The sequence below is a fragment of the Mytilus galloprovincialis genome, chromosome 6 (genome assembly GCF_965363235.1).
Source record: "Mytilus galloprovincialis chromosome 6, xbMytGall1.hap1.1, whole genome shotgun sequence".
NCBI lineage: Eukaryota > Metazoa > Mollusca > Bivalvia > Mytilida > Mytilidae > Mytilus > Mytilus galloprovincialis.
The window spans coordinates 70836166-70852518 of record NC_134843.1 but is presented as its reverse complement, the minus strand read 5'-3'; positions in this window follow the sequence as shown (position 1 = coordinate 70852518).

Below are 16353 nucleotides of genomic sequence, written 5' to 3'. Positions count from 1 at the left end.
TATCAACAGCATCTGAGGTTTCATTAAATGCATCCGGTAAAATTCATTTATAAAAATCTTGAAAAGGTTGGGATTCAAAACATCCCCTTAGTTTACTCCAATTTGGGAATAAAAATAAGAAGTAAGCACATTGTCTATTTTAGCACATAATTCACTTTTATTGTACATAACTCTCACGATTGCATGGAAATTACTACCTATGTTTGGCGGCAAAAACACACGTTTTTCAAAACGATGGATGGAATAATGAAAACGGAAAAGATCGATCTTCAATCGGTCTTAAAAGTCTACTTCCATTGTGGGTAATAAACCCCTCATTGACAGAAACAAGTGCCTGTAAGTCCCTACCTAACTTACTAGCCAGAAGATATATTGGTAGTCCAAATAATTATGACGTCTGGCAAGGCTATTTTAATTTTTAGGGGGGAACTTTGACACCTAAGTTTGACATGAAATTTTCATTGCCGGTGTCATATATGGTATTTTGAACCCCCTTTTTTTACATTTCAATATTTCATGATGTATTTAAATGAGTAGTTATTGTTTGCAAACTCCATTAGAAATTTGAATTGAGATCAGTTTTGGAATAAGGGAAAGGGGGATGTGAAAAAAAAATTGGGGGGGGGGGGGTTCAATTTTTCTCATTTCAGATTTCATAAATAAAAAGAAAATTTCTTCAATTATTTTTTTGAGAGGATTAATATTCAACAGCATAGTGAATTGCTCAAAGGCAAAAAAATGTTTTTAAGTTCATTAGACCACATTCATTATGTGTCAACTATTTAATCACAATCCAAATTTAGAGCTGAATCAAGCTTGAATTTTGTGTCCATACTTGCCCCAACCGTTCAGGGTTCAACCTCTGCGGTCGTAAAAAGCTGCGCCCTGTGGAGCATCTTGTTTTTAATTTGTTCTTAACAATTCTTTGTTCATTTAAAAATGTAGGGACAACAGAGCTGGTGTATGTGGGTTCGATTCCCACCCTAGGCATTCATTTATATTGGCTGGTGCAAAGCGGGCAGTTTAGCTTAGTGGCCCCACACTGATTCTGTTGTTCATATGTCACTTAAAAAATCAGGCGGCCTCATTCAGGTCTTGCCATCTTTATTTTTCTTTTCGAAATCAAACACAACAAAACCATTGAATAATTGTGAAAACTATACCACAGATAACTATGGTAAAACTGTAATTGTTTTTGGCATAAATAACCTTGGCTGCCATACAAGATCCAATTTTTTTTTATATTGATGAATTATATATATATATATCAGATTTGGATTCTTTTGGTTACAAAACATGTTGGATGGTAGGTGGCGGCCAAATCTTTATTCTTAAAGGCATAAAGCTTTCAGGTCTGAAAATTGCTCAAAATCATCACATTTTGACAAATTTGGAACATAAAATGTGCTTGTTTTTCGGTGTGAGCCAAGGCTCCTTGTTGAAGGCTGTACATTGACCTATCATGGTTTACCTTTTTTTTTTTAAATTGTTATTTGGATGGAAAGTTGTCTCATTGGCACTCACACCACATCTTCCTATATCTATTTTATGAATAGAACTGATTTATTGAGCGTTGAGACTTTTGAAATAGACCCATTTATGAACCAAATTGTGATTTTTTTGGAGTTTTATGGTAATTTTGGGCAATTAGTGAAGCTTGTCCTTTGAATCAGTGGTTTACCAATAACCATAATACTAAGTATCTGTTAGAAGATAGCTCTTTCACAGTACATTGTTAAATTTAAAGATAAATGTATACCAACAATGACCAATATTAATGATGGAATGATATTATACATGAATATATACTGTTTTATATTGTTACATGTACATACATAAATGAAAATTAAAAACTGTTGTCATTATTCATAAAAAAACTACATAAATCAGTTAGAAATGACAAATGTTAAACAATATATATAAGAAAACTAATGGCCACATCAATGAACAAATGGAAAATCAAGATATACACCAAAAAATTACAAGCCCTGTTTTACAGGCTTCTTACTAAGGACCGACACATTCATATGGTAGTTGTGAACTTCTATATGTATTGTGCAAAATATTCTCATTGCTAAAACCAGTGGTATCCAAAGTATTAAATCCAGAACAAAGTAAAAAAAGACTAACAGTTGAAAAACTATCCAATTGTCGTGAAAAAATACATGTACCATCATTAGCGAAAGGCTATCTACATATAATAATAATAATACTTTATTCAGAAGCAATACAGCTTATAGAATATACAATTTTACAATATTTTGTATCAGTGAAATATAAATACAATAATTATACACAATACATGTATGGCGGAAAATGAAAATAAATTCATGTGATAGATAATTAATACAACTACATATTACGATTTTTTTTAAATTTACCTAAATTATTAAGTTCTTTCACATTGTGAACTGATAACAACTGTATAAGTTTAAAAGTGGATGGATATTGCCAATAATATTTCTTAATGTATAGTTTCCTTACATCACTATATCTATTACATTCTAGAACAACATTGTATTCATCTTCTACAATATTGTTATTGCACATAGTACATAATCTATTTTCTCTATCTACATTTTAATATCTGCCTGTTTCTATATTGAGGCTATGTGCGGATATACGATATTTACATATAAAAGGTTTATATATTTGATTGACAGGTCTATCTAAATAAAATTGCAGTATATCTTTGTCATATATATATCTATAAAGTATACATTTTGATGAATTATTAAAAAAAAAAGCATTAGCATCAGCAATAAAGGTATCTTTCATTCTTTGTTTTAACTCATGTATGAATATATCAACATTATTTACGCTTTGTTTTAGCCATACATCATGAAAACCATATCTACATAAAATATCTTTGACTGAACATGCCCAATTCGATTTGTCATTGGGTTTTTTTAAATGAACTCTCCAACATATCTTCATAACATGCTTTAAGTATACAGTTATCAGTATCTAATAATTTAAACCAAAACTGAATCAGTCTTCTTTGTCTTTCATAATACATTGGATAACGTCCCAATTCACAGTAAACCATGTTATTTACAGCAGTTTTTCTAACCTTTTAAAAAATATAAATGTACTTTCTCTATATCATCAGCTTTATGATTACCCCACACTTCACAGCTATAATTAAGTATACTAGATACATAAGTATCAAATAAGGACAGTAACGTTTCACAGTTATAATATTCATCTACAATTTTACTACATAAAGCAAAAACAGCTTTTCTTCCTTGATTGGCTAACATTTTTTGTGTATGTAAAAAACTGCCATTATAATTAAAAAAAATACCCAAAGATACAAAACTATCACATATATCTATTTGGTTGTTATTCAAAAACCATTGTTCTTGACTTTTTACACTACCTCTATTTCTAAACACGACCACTTTAGTTTAGACATATTAATATATAAACCATATTCCTCTGCAGAAGAGTTTACAGTATTTATCATATTTTGCAGATCATCTATGTTCTCACTAAATAAAACAGTGTCGTCTGCATACATAAGTAAAAATAAATTTAAGGATTTCAATTCATATGACTGACAGTCATTACTGATTAGCTCTACTTCCATATCATTGACATACAACGAGTATAATAAAGGGGATAAAGATTCCCCTTGCATCAAGCCAGTATTACAATTAAAAAATCTGAAATTTTTCCATTACACTTTATACTAGTTTTCAATTTAGAATACATAGATTTAATTACAGTAAGAAGTTTACCAGTAACGCCACATCTAACTAATCTCAACCACAATTTTACATGAAAAACACTATCAAACGCTTTAATGTAATCGATAAAACAGCAATATAAGCGTTTACCTTTTCTTAATGACTTAGAAATCAGGGAATGAAGACAGAAGATGGCATCAGAAGTGCCGTATCCAGGACGGAATCCAAATTGTGCATCTGTCAGAGTGTTGTTAATCTTGCACCATGTTATAAGTCTTGAATTAATCAACGACGTAAATAGTTTTCCTAAATGTGACACCAACGAAATACCTCTGTAGTTTCCAGGATCGTCAGGATTTCCTTTCTTAAAAATAATACATTACAATATTTACAATGAACCATTTAATAATTAGAAAACAGAACCTACAATGAACATGTATAGCTGCTGATTTTTTTCTATTTTTTTTTTTTTTTTTTTTTTTTTTTTTAAATATAATGGATAAATGATTGCAATTGACTGTGTTAAAATAAAACCAAGATAACTCAGTGAAGCTATTTATGAACATTTAAAAAGTTTGTGTTTACTGCAACAAAAATCTAGAATAAGGGATAGTAATCTTGCTGTGTTAACATCCATTTAATTTTCAATTGATCCAAAAGCTAAATGTTTCAGAAAATAGAAGACCTGGATACTAAATGTACAAACATTGTTAATTAATGCCATTTGTAGAGCAGGATCTGCTTGTACCCATCCAGAGCACCTGAGATCACCCCAAGCTTTGGTGGGGTTCGTGTTGCTCAGTCTTAAGTTTTCTATGTTGTTTCTAGTGTACTTTTATTGGTGTGCATGTCTTTTTCAGTTTTAGTCATGGAATGTAAGTTTATTTTCGATTTATGAGTTTGTTGTTCATCTGGTATCTTTAGCCCCAATATTAGTAATACAATTTATCTGCTTTAATGTGATTGTCTTGAACCTCTTTTTCATAGTTCAGTGAGTGACTATATAGCTATGGAAAGCCAATGGGGTCAAAATTCTCAATTCGTAACTTGTATATTCGTAACTTGTAACTGTGTAATTTCTAAATTGTTAATTCGTAAATTATTAATTTGTAACTTGTTACTGTCAAATTCATAATGCTTAATTCGTAAATTGTCAATTTGTAACTTGCACCTTTGTAGTTTCAACATTCTTAATCGGTAAATTGTCAGTTTGATACTTGTAACTGTGCAATTTCATAATGCTTCATTCCGTAAATTGTCGATTTGTAACTTGTATCAAAATTCAACATTCTTCATTTGTTATTTGTCAATTTGTAACTTGTAGATTTCAAAATTCTTTATTGGTAAATTGTCTTTTTGTATATTGATGTTTTGTAACTTGTAACATGTGACTTGTCGATTCGTGAATTGTCGATGTGTGAAATGTCGAAGTGTTAAATGTCAACGTTGTATTATGCTAACGATCATTACGACGACAGATGGCGCTCGGGTTCTTCTTCGGTGTATAATCCTCCTGTAAGTCGGAGTACCTCCATGTGGAATACATACCTTAGTTATTTGAATCCATTAATTACAGAAAATGCGTCTAAAAAAAGCAAAACAAAAATTTCATGTTTACAGGATCGCAGTTTTATTTTGTTTACTGACGTGGACTTTCGTTCGAGAACGGAAACTATATATAAAAAAAACCATCCCGATTAGTTCAGTCCCTCAACGTAAAGTGATCTCTCCTAAATACGGGGTTAATGAAATAGTCGTTGGTCAGTGGAATATTACGACTGGATTATTCAGGTATATACAATAAGGAGATGTGGTAATAAATCGTATGATTGCCAATGAGACAACTACCCACCAACGCGAAGTACAAATAAAGTCAATGTAAGCAACTATAGGCAACCTACGGCCTTCATCAATGACAAAACCTAATACCATATTGTCGGCTTTGAATGGCTACATCATTACTGAAAACCCCAGGTACTAGTAATAAACGATTTCTACTCATCATAAAATGCTATTATCGGATCATTTTATTCTGACAGGAAAGGGCTTACATATATATTCTATTCTGCTGTTGTCGGTTATATGGTCGGGTTGTTGTCTCTTTGACACATTCCCCATTTCCATTCTCAATTTTATGTATTAATATATATGCATACTGAATTTTTCTGGTCAAGAAGCTTAAAAATTGACGCTACCAGATTTCCTACAATAAAAATGTACAACCAAAAAGACCAAAATATTCACGACTCCCTCGATCTCAAAAGCTGCTAAATGCCCCGTACTCCCGATATGAACCCCACCTGGTGACACACACCTCCTTATAGCCCGGCAACCTTACTAAGTCTAACATGTTGTCAATCGTTAATTAACTGAAATGATTCACGCTGTTAATCAATATACATTTGTACCTATTTTTTTTTAAATTTGCATGTCAAATATAAAATAAAAAATCATTTGCAATGAATTCGTAACAATATAATCCTAATATCCTATTGACAAACCAGGTTGTATTCCGCCTGGCTCTTCTGTCGAGCAGTCAGCCTGGATCCCAGGCTATCATTTTACTCTAAAAATGACAAAATACATACTCCTTTGGCCAAACCCCAAATAATGTGCAACTATTTTCGTGGAGAAATAAAATAAAAGAACCTATGGAGCGCGCTCACATGCCCTACGTCCCCACATTGTCACTGGAGAAATAAAATAACTGTGAGAAAAAAAAGTTGTATAAGAAAAAAAAAATGAATCATAATTTCCTGTCGATATATACATCTACATAGTATGTCCTTTTTATCTACAAGGTTTCATGAAATTCTGTGGTGTGGTTTCAGAGGAGTTGCGACGATAAACTGTTGCAGAGGTATATCGAAGCAAATGAGTTCAAAGGGGCGTAACTTCTAGAAAAAAAATTGAATTGTAATTTCTTGTCGATATGCAAATCTACTTAGTATGTCCTTTTTATCTTGAAATTCTGTTGTGTGGTTTGAGAGGAGTTGCGATGACAAGAAACAAGACCGATGGACTGACGTACGGACGGAACGACAGACAGACAGACGGACGGGTCAAAACATTACACCCTCCGCAACTTCGTTGCGTTGGGTATAATTAGTGTAAGCATATAAGAGATAATTGCCTCTTTTATGCAAATGGCGATATGGCAAGATCTTTTCTCTGACAAGTCAGACGGAGAGGGCGTCAATTTGTTTAAAAGTGGAAGCATTAGGAAGGGGGGTTTGAGATTAAAAAAAAAACATTGGCCTTTGTTAGTCTTGTATGATTTTTAACTTTTGTTTCTTGTGTATAATTCGGAGTTCAGTATAATTGACGTCCGGTATCACTGAACTAGTATACATATTTGTTTATGGGCCAGCTGAAGGACTCCTCCGGGTGCGGGAGCTTCTCGTTGCATTGAAGACCCATTGGTGGCCTTCGGTTGTTGTATGCTCAATAACTCAAAAATGAAATTTTGAATCATCACCAAAAAGTATACAGATCTATAGACAGATTAAAAATTTTGTTTTGACGGGACGTATTATAGTACACAAATGTCCGGTGTCCGTCCGTCTGTCCGTCTGTCTGTCCGGCGTAAACATGTCGCACCGTAACTTGAGAATGACTTATCCAAATTTCATGAAACTTAACATAGTTGTTTCTTATGAGGGTTTTTTTTACATGTTGTGCCGTATCTCAAAAACAATTTATGATTATTGCTTAAAACTTTACACATGTCTTTGTTTAATTAATCTATAGATCTGTATACTTTTTGGTGATGATTCAAAATTTCATTTTTGAGTTATTGAGTATTTTGTAAAAAAGGGGAAGGTTTTTTTTTACATGTAGCACCATATCTCATAAACAATTTATGATTATTGCTTAAAACTTTACACATGTCTTTGTTTAATTAATCTATAGATCTGTATACTTTTTGGTGATGATTCAAAATTTCATTTTTGAGTTATTGAGTATTTTGTAAAAAAAGGGGAGGGTTTTTTTTACATGTCGCGCCATATCTCAAAAATAATTTATGATTATTGCTTAAAACTTTATACACTTCTTTGTTATATTAAGGTAGATGGGGTGTCTAAATTATAATCCATAGAATTTTTTGATAATTTGCCAAAATGTAGTTTATAACCTGCTTGTTTCAAAACATTAATTAAAAGAATGGGTCACCGGAATTATTTTCACACTACAGGTTGTGCAAAATTGTCAGATTTAGTATAGAATATGCATGGTAAACCCAATTTTCCTCATTAAAACAAAAACTACACCATATAATGTTTAGATAAAATATGAGAAGATGGCTGCAATATTATTCTTTCAGATAGAATCATATTCAAAACAGTGTAGCTGTGGCCATTGATTGACAACCTTAAATTATCCCATTGACTGGGGCAGATTAGGTGAACGTGTGTCTGTAATGACAACTGATCACTACTTACTTATTATAGAATTTAAACTGTGGGGTCACCAAAGGTTCTTAACGCCTTTAATATTAAAATAGTTCGAAAAATTAATCAGGAATAACTTTATGTTTTGATTTGTATTATTGATATAATTCAAAACATCGTGTTATTCCTGATTAGTTTTTCTAATTTCTTTATTTAGGTGTTGAGAACCTTTTGTGACCCCACAGTTTAAGTGCCTTTAACAAGTACATAGTGAGCAGCGGTTGTTACAGACAAACGTTCACATAATCTGCCCAAGTCAATGGAACAATTTAAGGTTGTCAATCAATTGCCACAGCTACACTGTTTTGAATATGATTCTAAGAGAAAGAAAAATGAGGGTCACCGAACTCGTTTTCTTGCTACATAATAAAATTGGTAAATTCCTAACACATTCTATTGTAAAAATAACAATCTGGATTATCTGCCCTTGCATTTGAGTTATCTCCCCTTATTTGGCAAAGTTGGAAAAAATTGAATCAAACAAAAGTATTCGGTTAATGGTAAAACACAACCATAAATATGATAAAACATTGCATTTTCTATATTATAATGAAAAATCTTACACATGAATTACCTACTTATCTCAAAATTTGCACATTTTTTCAAAGATATAGACCTTGTTTTCTGGTATTTCAAAATCCAAGATGGAGGAAGACACCCCATCTACCTTAATCTAAAGATCTGTATACTTTTTGGTTTTGATTCAAAATCTTATTTTAGTGATATTTAGTTTTTCGAGAAAAAAAAACAGGGTGGGGGGTTTCACATGTCCCGCTCTAACAAAATTTTTGACGGGCGTATAAGAAATGAAAGTATATTCAAATTGTATTTGTTGTTTTGGGCTGGTTTTAAATATTTTATGTTTGTGCATAAAATTATTCAATCATTTAGGTAAATACATTTAAATGACTACACAGATTTGGAAATGTTAGATAAAGAGAATGAAGAGCACATTTTTTTGTTAGAACGTTGGAATAATATAAAAAAAAAATCATCAATTATATGGTATAAAGGTGGGAGATAAGTACCTAATAAGTTGGCATATTGTTGGCACAATGTTGGCTTATATTTCTTAATTGGCATGAAATATCAATGATATTTTTTTTTATAAACACTGTTTTAAAAACTTTGAATTAGGCAAAATACAAAGAATTTTCTAGTTCTAGGCACAGATTATTGTAGTCCTATTTGGTATGACTTTATTAATTGAATTTTTACTGAGTCCTCAATGCTCTTCAAATACAATCGCTATTCGCTAGATAATTTTTCTTTTGACTTAATTGGAATTTTCATCTAAGTTAGATTAAAATTGTTAAAACTTTTCTACCAAAAATGAGGAGACATTCATGTTAATCTGATTAAAAAATTATATAAAAAAGTATTTCCTTTTTCATATCAAACATGGGCTTCACACAAATATCACTTACAAACATTAGAAAAACATTTGTCGTACATCTTACAAATATCAATTAGAAATATTATGTAAAAATGTTTATAAAATATTTCTTTTTTCATATCAAACATGTGCTTCGCTCAAATATCACTAACAAACATTTGGAAAACATTTCTATCAAACATCTTACAAATAGCTATTAATCATATTATCTTAAAATGTTTATGAAACAGTCTTTAACTATTGTTTTCTAAATAAAATCGAACAAATATGTTGTTATGATGTTATTGAAATATTCATTAGATATTACCATTTTTATATTTTTAATTAGGAAAAGAAAATTATATTGATGGTACATCTAAAAGATATTTTATTATACATCAAAAAGATATTGTATTATACATCAAACCTATGCTTTACATAGATATTAATCAAAAATGTTTTATAAATATTTCTTTTACACATCTAAAAATTATATATATATATTAAATATATATATATAAAAATGTCCATCAGATATTTGACGTTTTAAAAACATCAGCAAAGAATATTTATTTATTTATTATAAAAAAATATTTACAAAAAATGTTTTTATATTAGCAATAAAACATTGGGATGAAATATTATTGTTAAAATATCTTTCATGTATAATTTCTGATGTAAAAAAAAATGTCTACAAAATATTTGTTGGTAAATATTTTTGACAAACATACATATAACCAGTCAATAATATCATGAAAATATTATGTGTTAGCTGGGTAGATGTGAACTAGTCCCATACTATTGACGATATGATATCCCATTATTGACCTGACTATTAAAATATATGCGGTTTTCTCGCATTCCGGTTGACAATATCTCAAATTTTAGGGCCTCGATTAGTTTTCTGGTTCCTTTAGATTTTATTACAAAATAGTGCATATTCAACACAGTTTTGATATATAGTATACATTAACTAAGTGACTCATTTAAAATAATTTTTCATTCAGTTTGTTTTGCAAAGTACTTTTTTTTATAGATATAGGAAGATGTGGTATGAGCGCCAATGAGACAACTCTCCATCCAAATAACAATTTATAAAAGTTACCCATTATAGGTCAAGATACGGCCTTCAACACGGAGCCTTGGCTCACATCGAGCAACAAGCTATAAAGGGCCCCAAAATTACTAGACAGTAAGTGTAAAACCATTCAAACGGGAAAACCAACAGTCTAATCTATAATTAAAAAAACAAGAAACGAGAAACACGTATAAATTACATAAACAAACGACAACTACTGTACATCAGATTCCTGGAGCCAAATAAATAAAGCCCATTTGTTTCTTGTATTTAAACATATCATTAGATAATTACATTCTTTTCTGAAATTTTAATGTTGAGATTATAATATTAATGAATGATGGTTGTCAAACCATTTCTGCCATTATACATTGAGTCCAAAATTTGCGGGCCCAGGACAATATTAGTATTTTTCCAGCACCGTCTTATATTTCATGTTTTTAGTCTTGTTTTGACCCGGTTAAATATTAAGTAGAAATTTCTTTCCAAGTGACAGTAATATATTTGCGAAGTTGATAAGGAAGCCCGTCCCAGCGACACATCTATATACCTTAATAAAGGAAGTGACACACCTCATTGCAGGTTTGGTGACCAGTACAGTAAACAAACATGTTTATATGAGGTTACATCAATATAAAACCGAGTCCCTTTTATACATACCCACCATATAAAACAAACAATTTATTTATCAATTTGTTATCTTTTATATGTATGCGCTGTACATAATTGATTTAAACTCCTTTGGAATAAATTCCATATGGCGGTGATCCTACTTACAGGAGGCTTATACACAGAAGAAGAAGCCTAGCGTCATCTGTCGTCATAATGATCGTTAGCATAATACAACGATGACATTTAACACTTCGATATTTCACACATCGACAATTCACGAATCGACAAGTCACATGTTACAAGTTACAAAACATCAATATACAAAAAGACAATTAACCAATAAAGAATTTTGAAATCTACAAGTTACAAATTGACAATTAACAAATGAAGAATGTTGAATTTTGATACAAAGATACAAGTTACAAATCGACAATTTACGAATGAAGCATTATGAAATTGCGCAGTTACAAGTAACAAACTGACAATTAACCGATTAAGAATGTTGAAACTACAAAGGTGCAAGTTACAAATTGACAATTTACGATTTAAGCATTATGAATTTCACAGTAACAAATTACAAATTAACAATTAACAATTTACGAATTAATAATTTAGAAATTACACAGTTACAAGTTACGAATTAAGAATTTTGACCCCGTTGGCTTTCCATACGAATTAACAATTTAGAAATTACACAGTTACAAGTTACGAATAATCAATTAACAAGTTACGAATTAAGAATTTTGACCCCGTTGGCTTTCCATATATAGCTACTCGAAGAAATGTTTTCTATGTCGATTCTCTATTGTAAGTTATATGCTAACGACTTTTGTATGTGTGCAACTATATGGTCATTATGCCAATCTAACAGTTCTCATTTGACCACGTAATCATTGATAATTCACAAAGTTAAGTTTCCTAGTTCAAGTCAGTATCTCAGATATGATAGCAAATTATTTTATTTGTACTATATTGTAAGGTGAACATATCTGTCTGGCAGGTATATAGTATAAACACCTGTCATTTATCAATTATTCAACATAACTTGAGGTCCTCTGATTTTTAGTACTTCAGTACTTTGATTCAGAATTGGGAGTTTTTCCTACTCGTACAAAATGTGAATGTTTTTGCTGTGACTATTTTTTAAATTTGTGAATTTGTTTTACCAACAATATAAGATTTCCATAATCATTAGGTGTATATATGCGTCTAAAAACACGGTGGGTATGGTTGTCCTGCGAGAGAACGTTCTGTGCTGGTGATTTGGTCCTGTCAGGTGCTGGTGGGTCCTGATTCTGTTCTGGTGGGTTTGTTTACATTGTATCAGGACGGCAATAAAACGACTGTTTTGTTGCTTAATTTTTCTCTGATTCGTCATAAGTACCATGCAAAGTATATTACAACAATGTTATAATGCAAAAGTCGTGCAAGTTCCTTAAACGGAATTGTCCTGACGCTATGCTGGTGATAAGAAAAACGGTCCTGGTTCTGTGCTCCTATGTCCTGGTTCTGTGCCTTTATATTTTAGTTAAAAATGGCACATATTCAAGATCATTGATACTGTTATTGACTAATCAACTGTTGTCTGCTTTCTTGAAATTGACATTGTTGTTAATCTGTTTACTGTTATTATGAGAGAAAAAATAGCCTTATTTTTGTATTTTTTTTTTAAATTAACTGTAATCTTATTTATTGGCCTGTTAATGGAACCCTTCTTGCCCCCTTTTAAGATAAGAAAATATGTTTACGATTTTCGGGATTACGATCATTTTGCAAGATCACCAAAATACGTTGTAATTTATACAATACTTATATAAAGTAGATGATGTGGTATGTTTGTTGTCAATGGACAAATTTCCATAATAAACCAAAGGAAGTATGTGTTAACAACCATACGTCATCGTACGACCTTCAACAATAACCCATAAAATAAAAATGTAAAAGATTTTGCATGAAAAAGGAGAGCAAAAATATAGAACAAAGGACTTTCTGAGCGTTTGAATCATATGTCTTTAGCAGCTTAAACAGATTTGTTTGTGAACAATTTAGTGCTGACTATAAGAATGACAATAGTATTGCGGGTTTGTTTGTTTGTTGGTTTTTTTTGGAGGGGATGGGGGATAAGTTAGAGCGAGGTTACAGTGAAAGTTGTAAGCTTGGAATAGTTTCTCGTAAGATTTAAAAGTTGTATTTTAAAAGAAAAATGTATCTTATAGCTATTTTAAAAGAATCACTTGCTGTATCTGTAAGATTATTTCAACATAATGTTTTTGTCTGAACGGTTATCAGGTATTTTTTTTTCGAAAGTTCGATAGAACACTAAAAAAAAATTCACTATTTTATGAAAGGGCAGACTAGAATATGTCAGAGAATGAAGACGAGATAACCTTTGTACAGAGATTTTTGTTATGTTTAGCATGGGATCAACATAAGGGTACATTATCCTTAATATAAAGATCTATTTAAAAGTATTTGAAACTACCGTTTTCTTTGTTAATTGTGCCTTCAATTTCAAATATTTCAAATATCTCGTAGCTTCATACTACCATTTGAGTATAAAACAAGTATATAAGTTTAAAAAAAAGAAATTCTTAGATTAAACACCTACATTTAACTTTAAAAGGTCATAACAGTTTAAAACAATACAAAACTACACACACAAAAAACTGGCTTACTTTCAACTGGTTATCAACCCGAATCGCTATAAGATCATATATAAGCTCACCTGTGTCGAGGGGTCGTGTGAGGTTCATGTATTGTCTTGGCGTCCGCAATTACAAAAAGATCTTTTCTGAAATTACTTGACCAAATGTTACCAAATGATTTTTCAAGAGTGAATCTAGTAAAAACAATATTCATCAACAAATATGACCACTGTCTGTTAAAATGTATTCGAGTTTTTATTTACAGCCGATTCCATTGAGTATGTAGGCAAAGGTAATATCTTTGGTTAGCTTGCTTGTTAGCTAAACCGTGAATTCATTGTTAGGTAAGGTATACTACCCTCCTTTCGAAGTAGCCTGGTCCTACATACAGAAAGATGTGTCCTTTGTCGGACTAGTCTACTCGTAAAGTTTACATAACCTAACAATGACTTTTCTGTTCAGCAAGCAAGATAACCAAAGATATTCCCTTTGTCTACACACTCATTGAAATCGGCTTTAATATTGCAAAAGTTCAAGCAATTAGGGCAAAACCTACCGAGTAAAAAAAATCAAAAAGCCAATGTCTATCTACCTTGCACATTTCAGAAAATTCAGATCAGATAACGAAACTCATCTTCGCTAGCCAATGGTTACGATCCACTCCCGCTCTCTTCACCTTCGCTAGCCAAGGGTTACGATCCACTCCCGCTCTCTTCACCCTTGGCAGATTGAGCCAACATTTGTGATATCAATGTCGCGCCATCTATCGGAAGATTAAAGTCACGCCCATTCCGAATACATTATTCTTGACCAGTGGTAGCACTTGAACTCTTCAATTTGGAGGTAAAAACACGGTAGTGTCTAGATTCTACCCACTTGGTAAAGCAGGAAACGAAAATATAAGTCAACATCCATGCATTTGTGCATGAAACATACACAGGAACTTCTATTTGTTGATTAAAAACATTCAAGTTGTCACTAAATATAGTCGTATGTTTAGTGATGTAAGGACTTGTTGCACAATAAACACGTGGCAATTGTTTACAAACACTTTCTACATTTACACGTGATCATGTTATAGGCGCTTTTTGATTGGATGCAGCGAGTTTCTACTGCAACCAATAGAAATCCTTACCTTGTGTCTCCGAAATATTATCTCAATCCGCCAAGGGTGAAGAGAGCGGGAGTGGATCGTAACCATTGGCTAGCGAAGATGAACGAAACTGGGTCCAGCAAAATTTATAAGCAATTTAAGATTTTGACCCTCACAGTTTCCATTCACCACAAATATTCTCGTTACAACGAATCATTTTAAATACAAAAATACCAGTTGTAGCCTTTTGTTTATCTATTAATATATGTATACGGATAAAGCTATGAAAGGCAACAGGGTCACTAGGGTGAGGAGTCCATGTCATCTGAAATAAATGCCAAGCATAGATCTAGAAAGCGACAGACAATCATGACATTAAAAAAACTCTCTTCTTTTCGACTTTTTTCGAACAAATTGACACATAAAATGAATTATATAGTATTGTGGAATTTTTAACTTGTGTTCAATTCATTGGTTACACCTTTTACTAGGATAACAATCCTGTCAAGTATGAGCTGGGAAAAATATTTCAGAAAAGAAGATGGAAATGTGAAAGTTTCCGTGTGTTAGGTGCAAGCATACGAACAGCTAACATGCCTCGTCAGGGTGGAAGCTAAAAAGTCCACGAAAATTTGATTTAAAGCCTTTATTCGTTCCAACAAAGTTATTGAGATTTTGTTGAGGATTCATTTTAACCATCTACGACAACAAGAATTTTTTTAGAATTTACAGCTCTTCTATAAATATATGCGGAGCGCTATAACAAACATGTCTATGCGGCATATGCATATGCTTTGATCATTGTTGAAGCATCAACGTAAGGGGCATTTAATATCTTAATAAAACTATTCTTATTTTAGATACTATATATTGTTATCTGATATTGGACGAAAGATGTTGCCCTTTTATGTAATTATGTAATACAAGTTACGATCATTTGAAAACACATATTAAACAGCCAAATGGATGCACAAGAGCTAAAATAGGAGTCATAGATCCTATTGACAACAATTATCTGCCCAATTTTATTGATTTTGTAACATTTGTTTCAAATATGACCAACTTCTTATCCAAAATCACCAGCACCGTATCAGGACCCACCAACACAATGACAGGACCCACCAGCACAGTATCAGGACATGAATAAATTGAGAAAATGCTAAATTTTAATGAATTGCAATGTTTTTTCACAAAATAGTTTTGTCGTGTGGATTGCGGTATAGAAAGCGGACTCTATGAGCATTTTAGTTTTATTTTTTCAGTTCTAGATTTTCTGAAAATGAGCATTTTTGTGTTACGCTTACTGAAACAGTTTAGAGGGTCAACTTTTTAATGGTTTACATATGAACCCATAAGAAACAAAATTGAAAAATCTCAACTGTTTTCTTCCATTTTTTATGAGTGAAA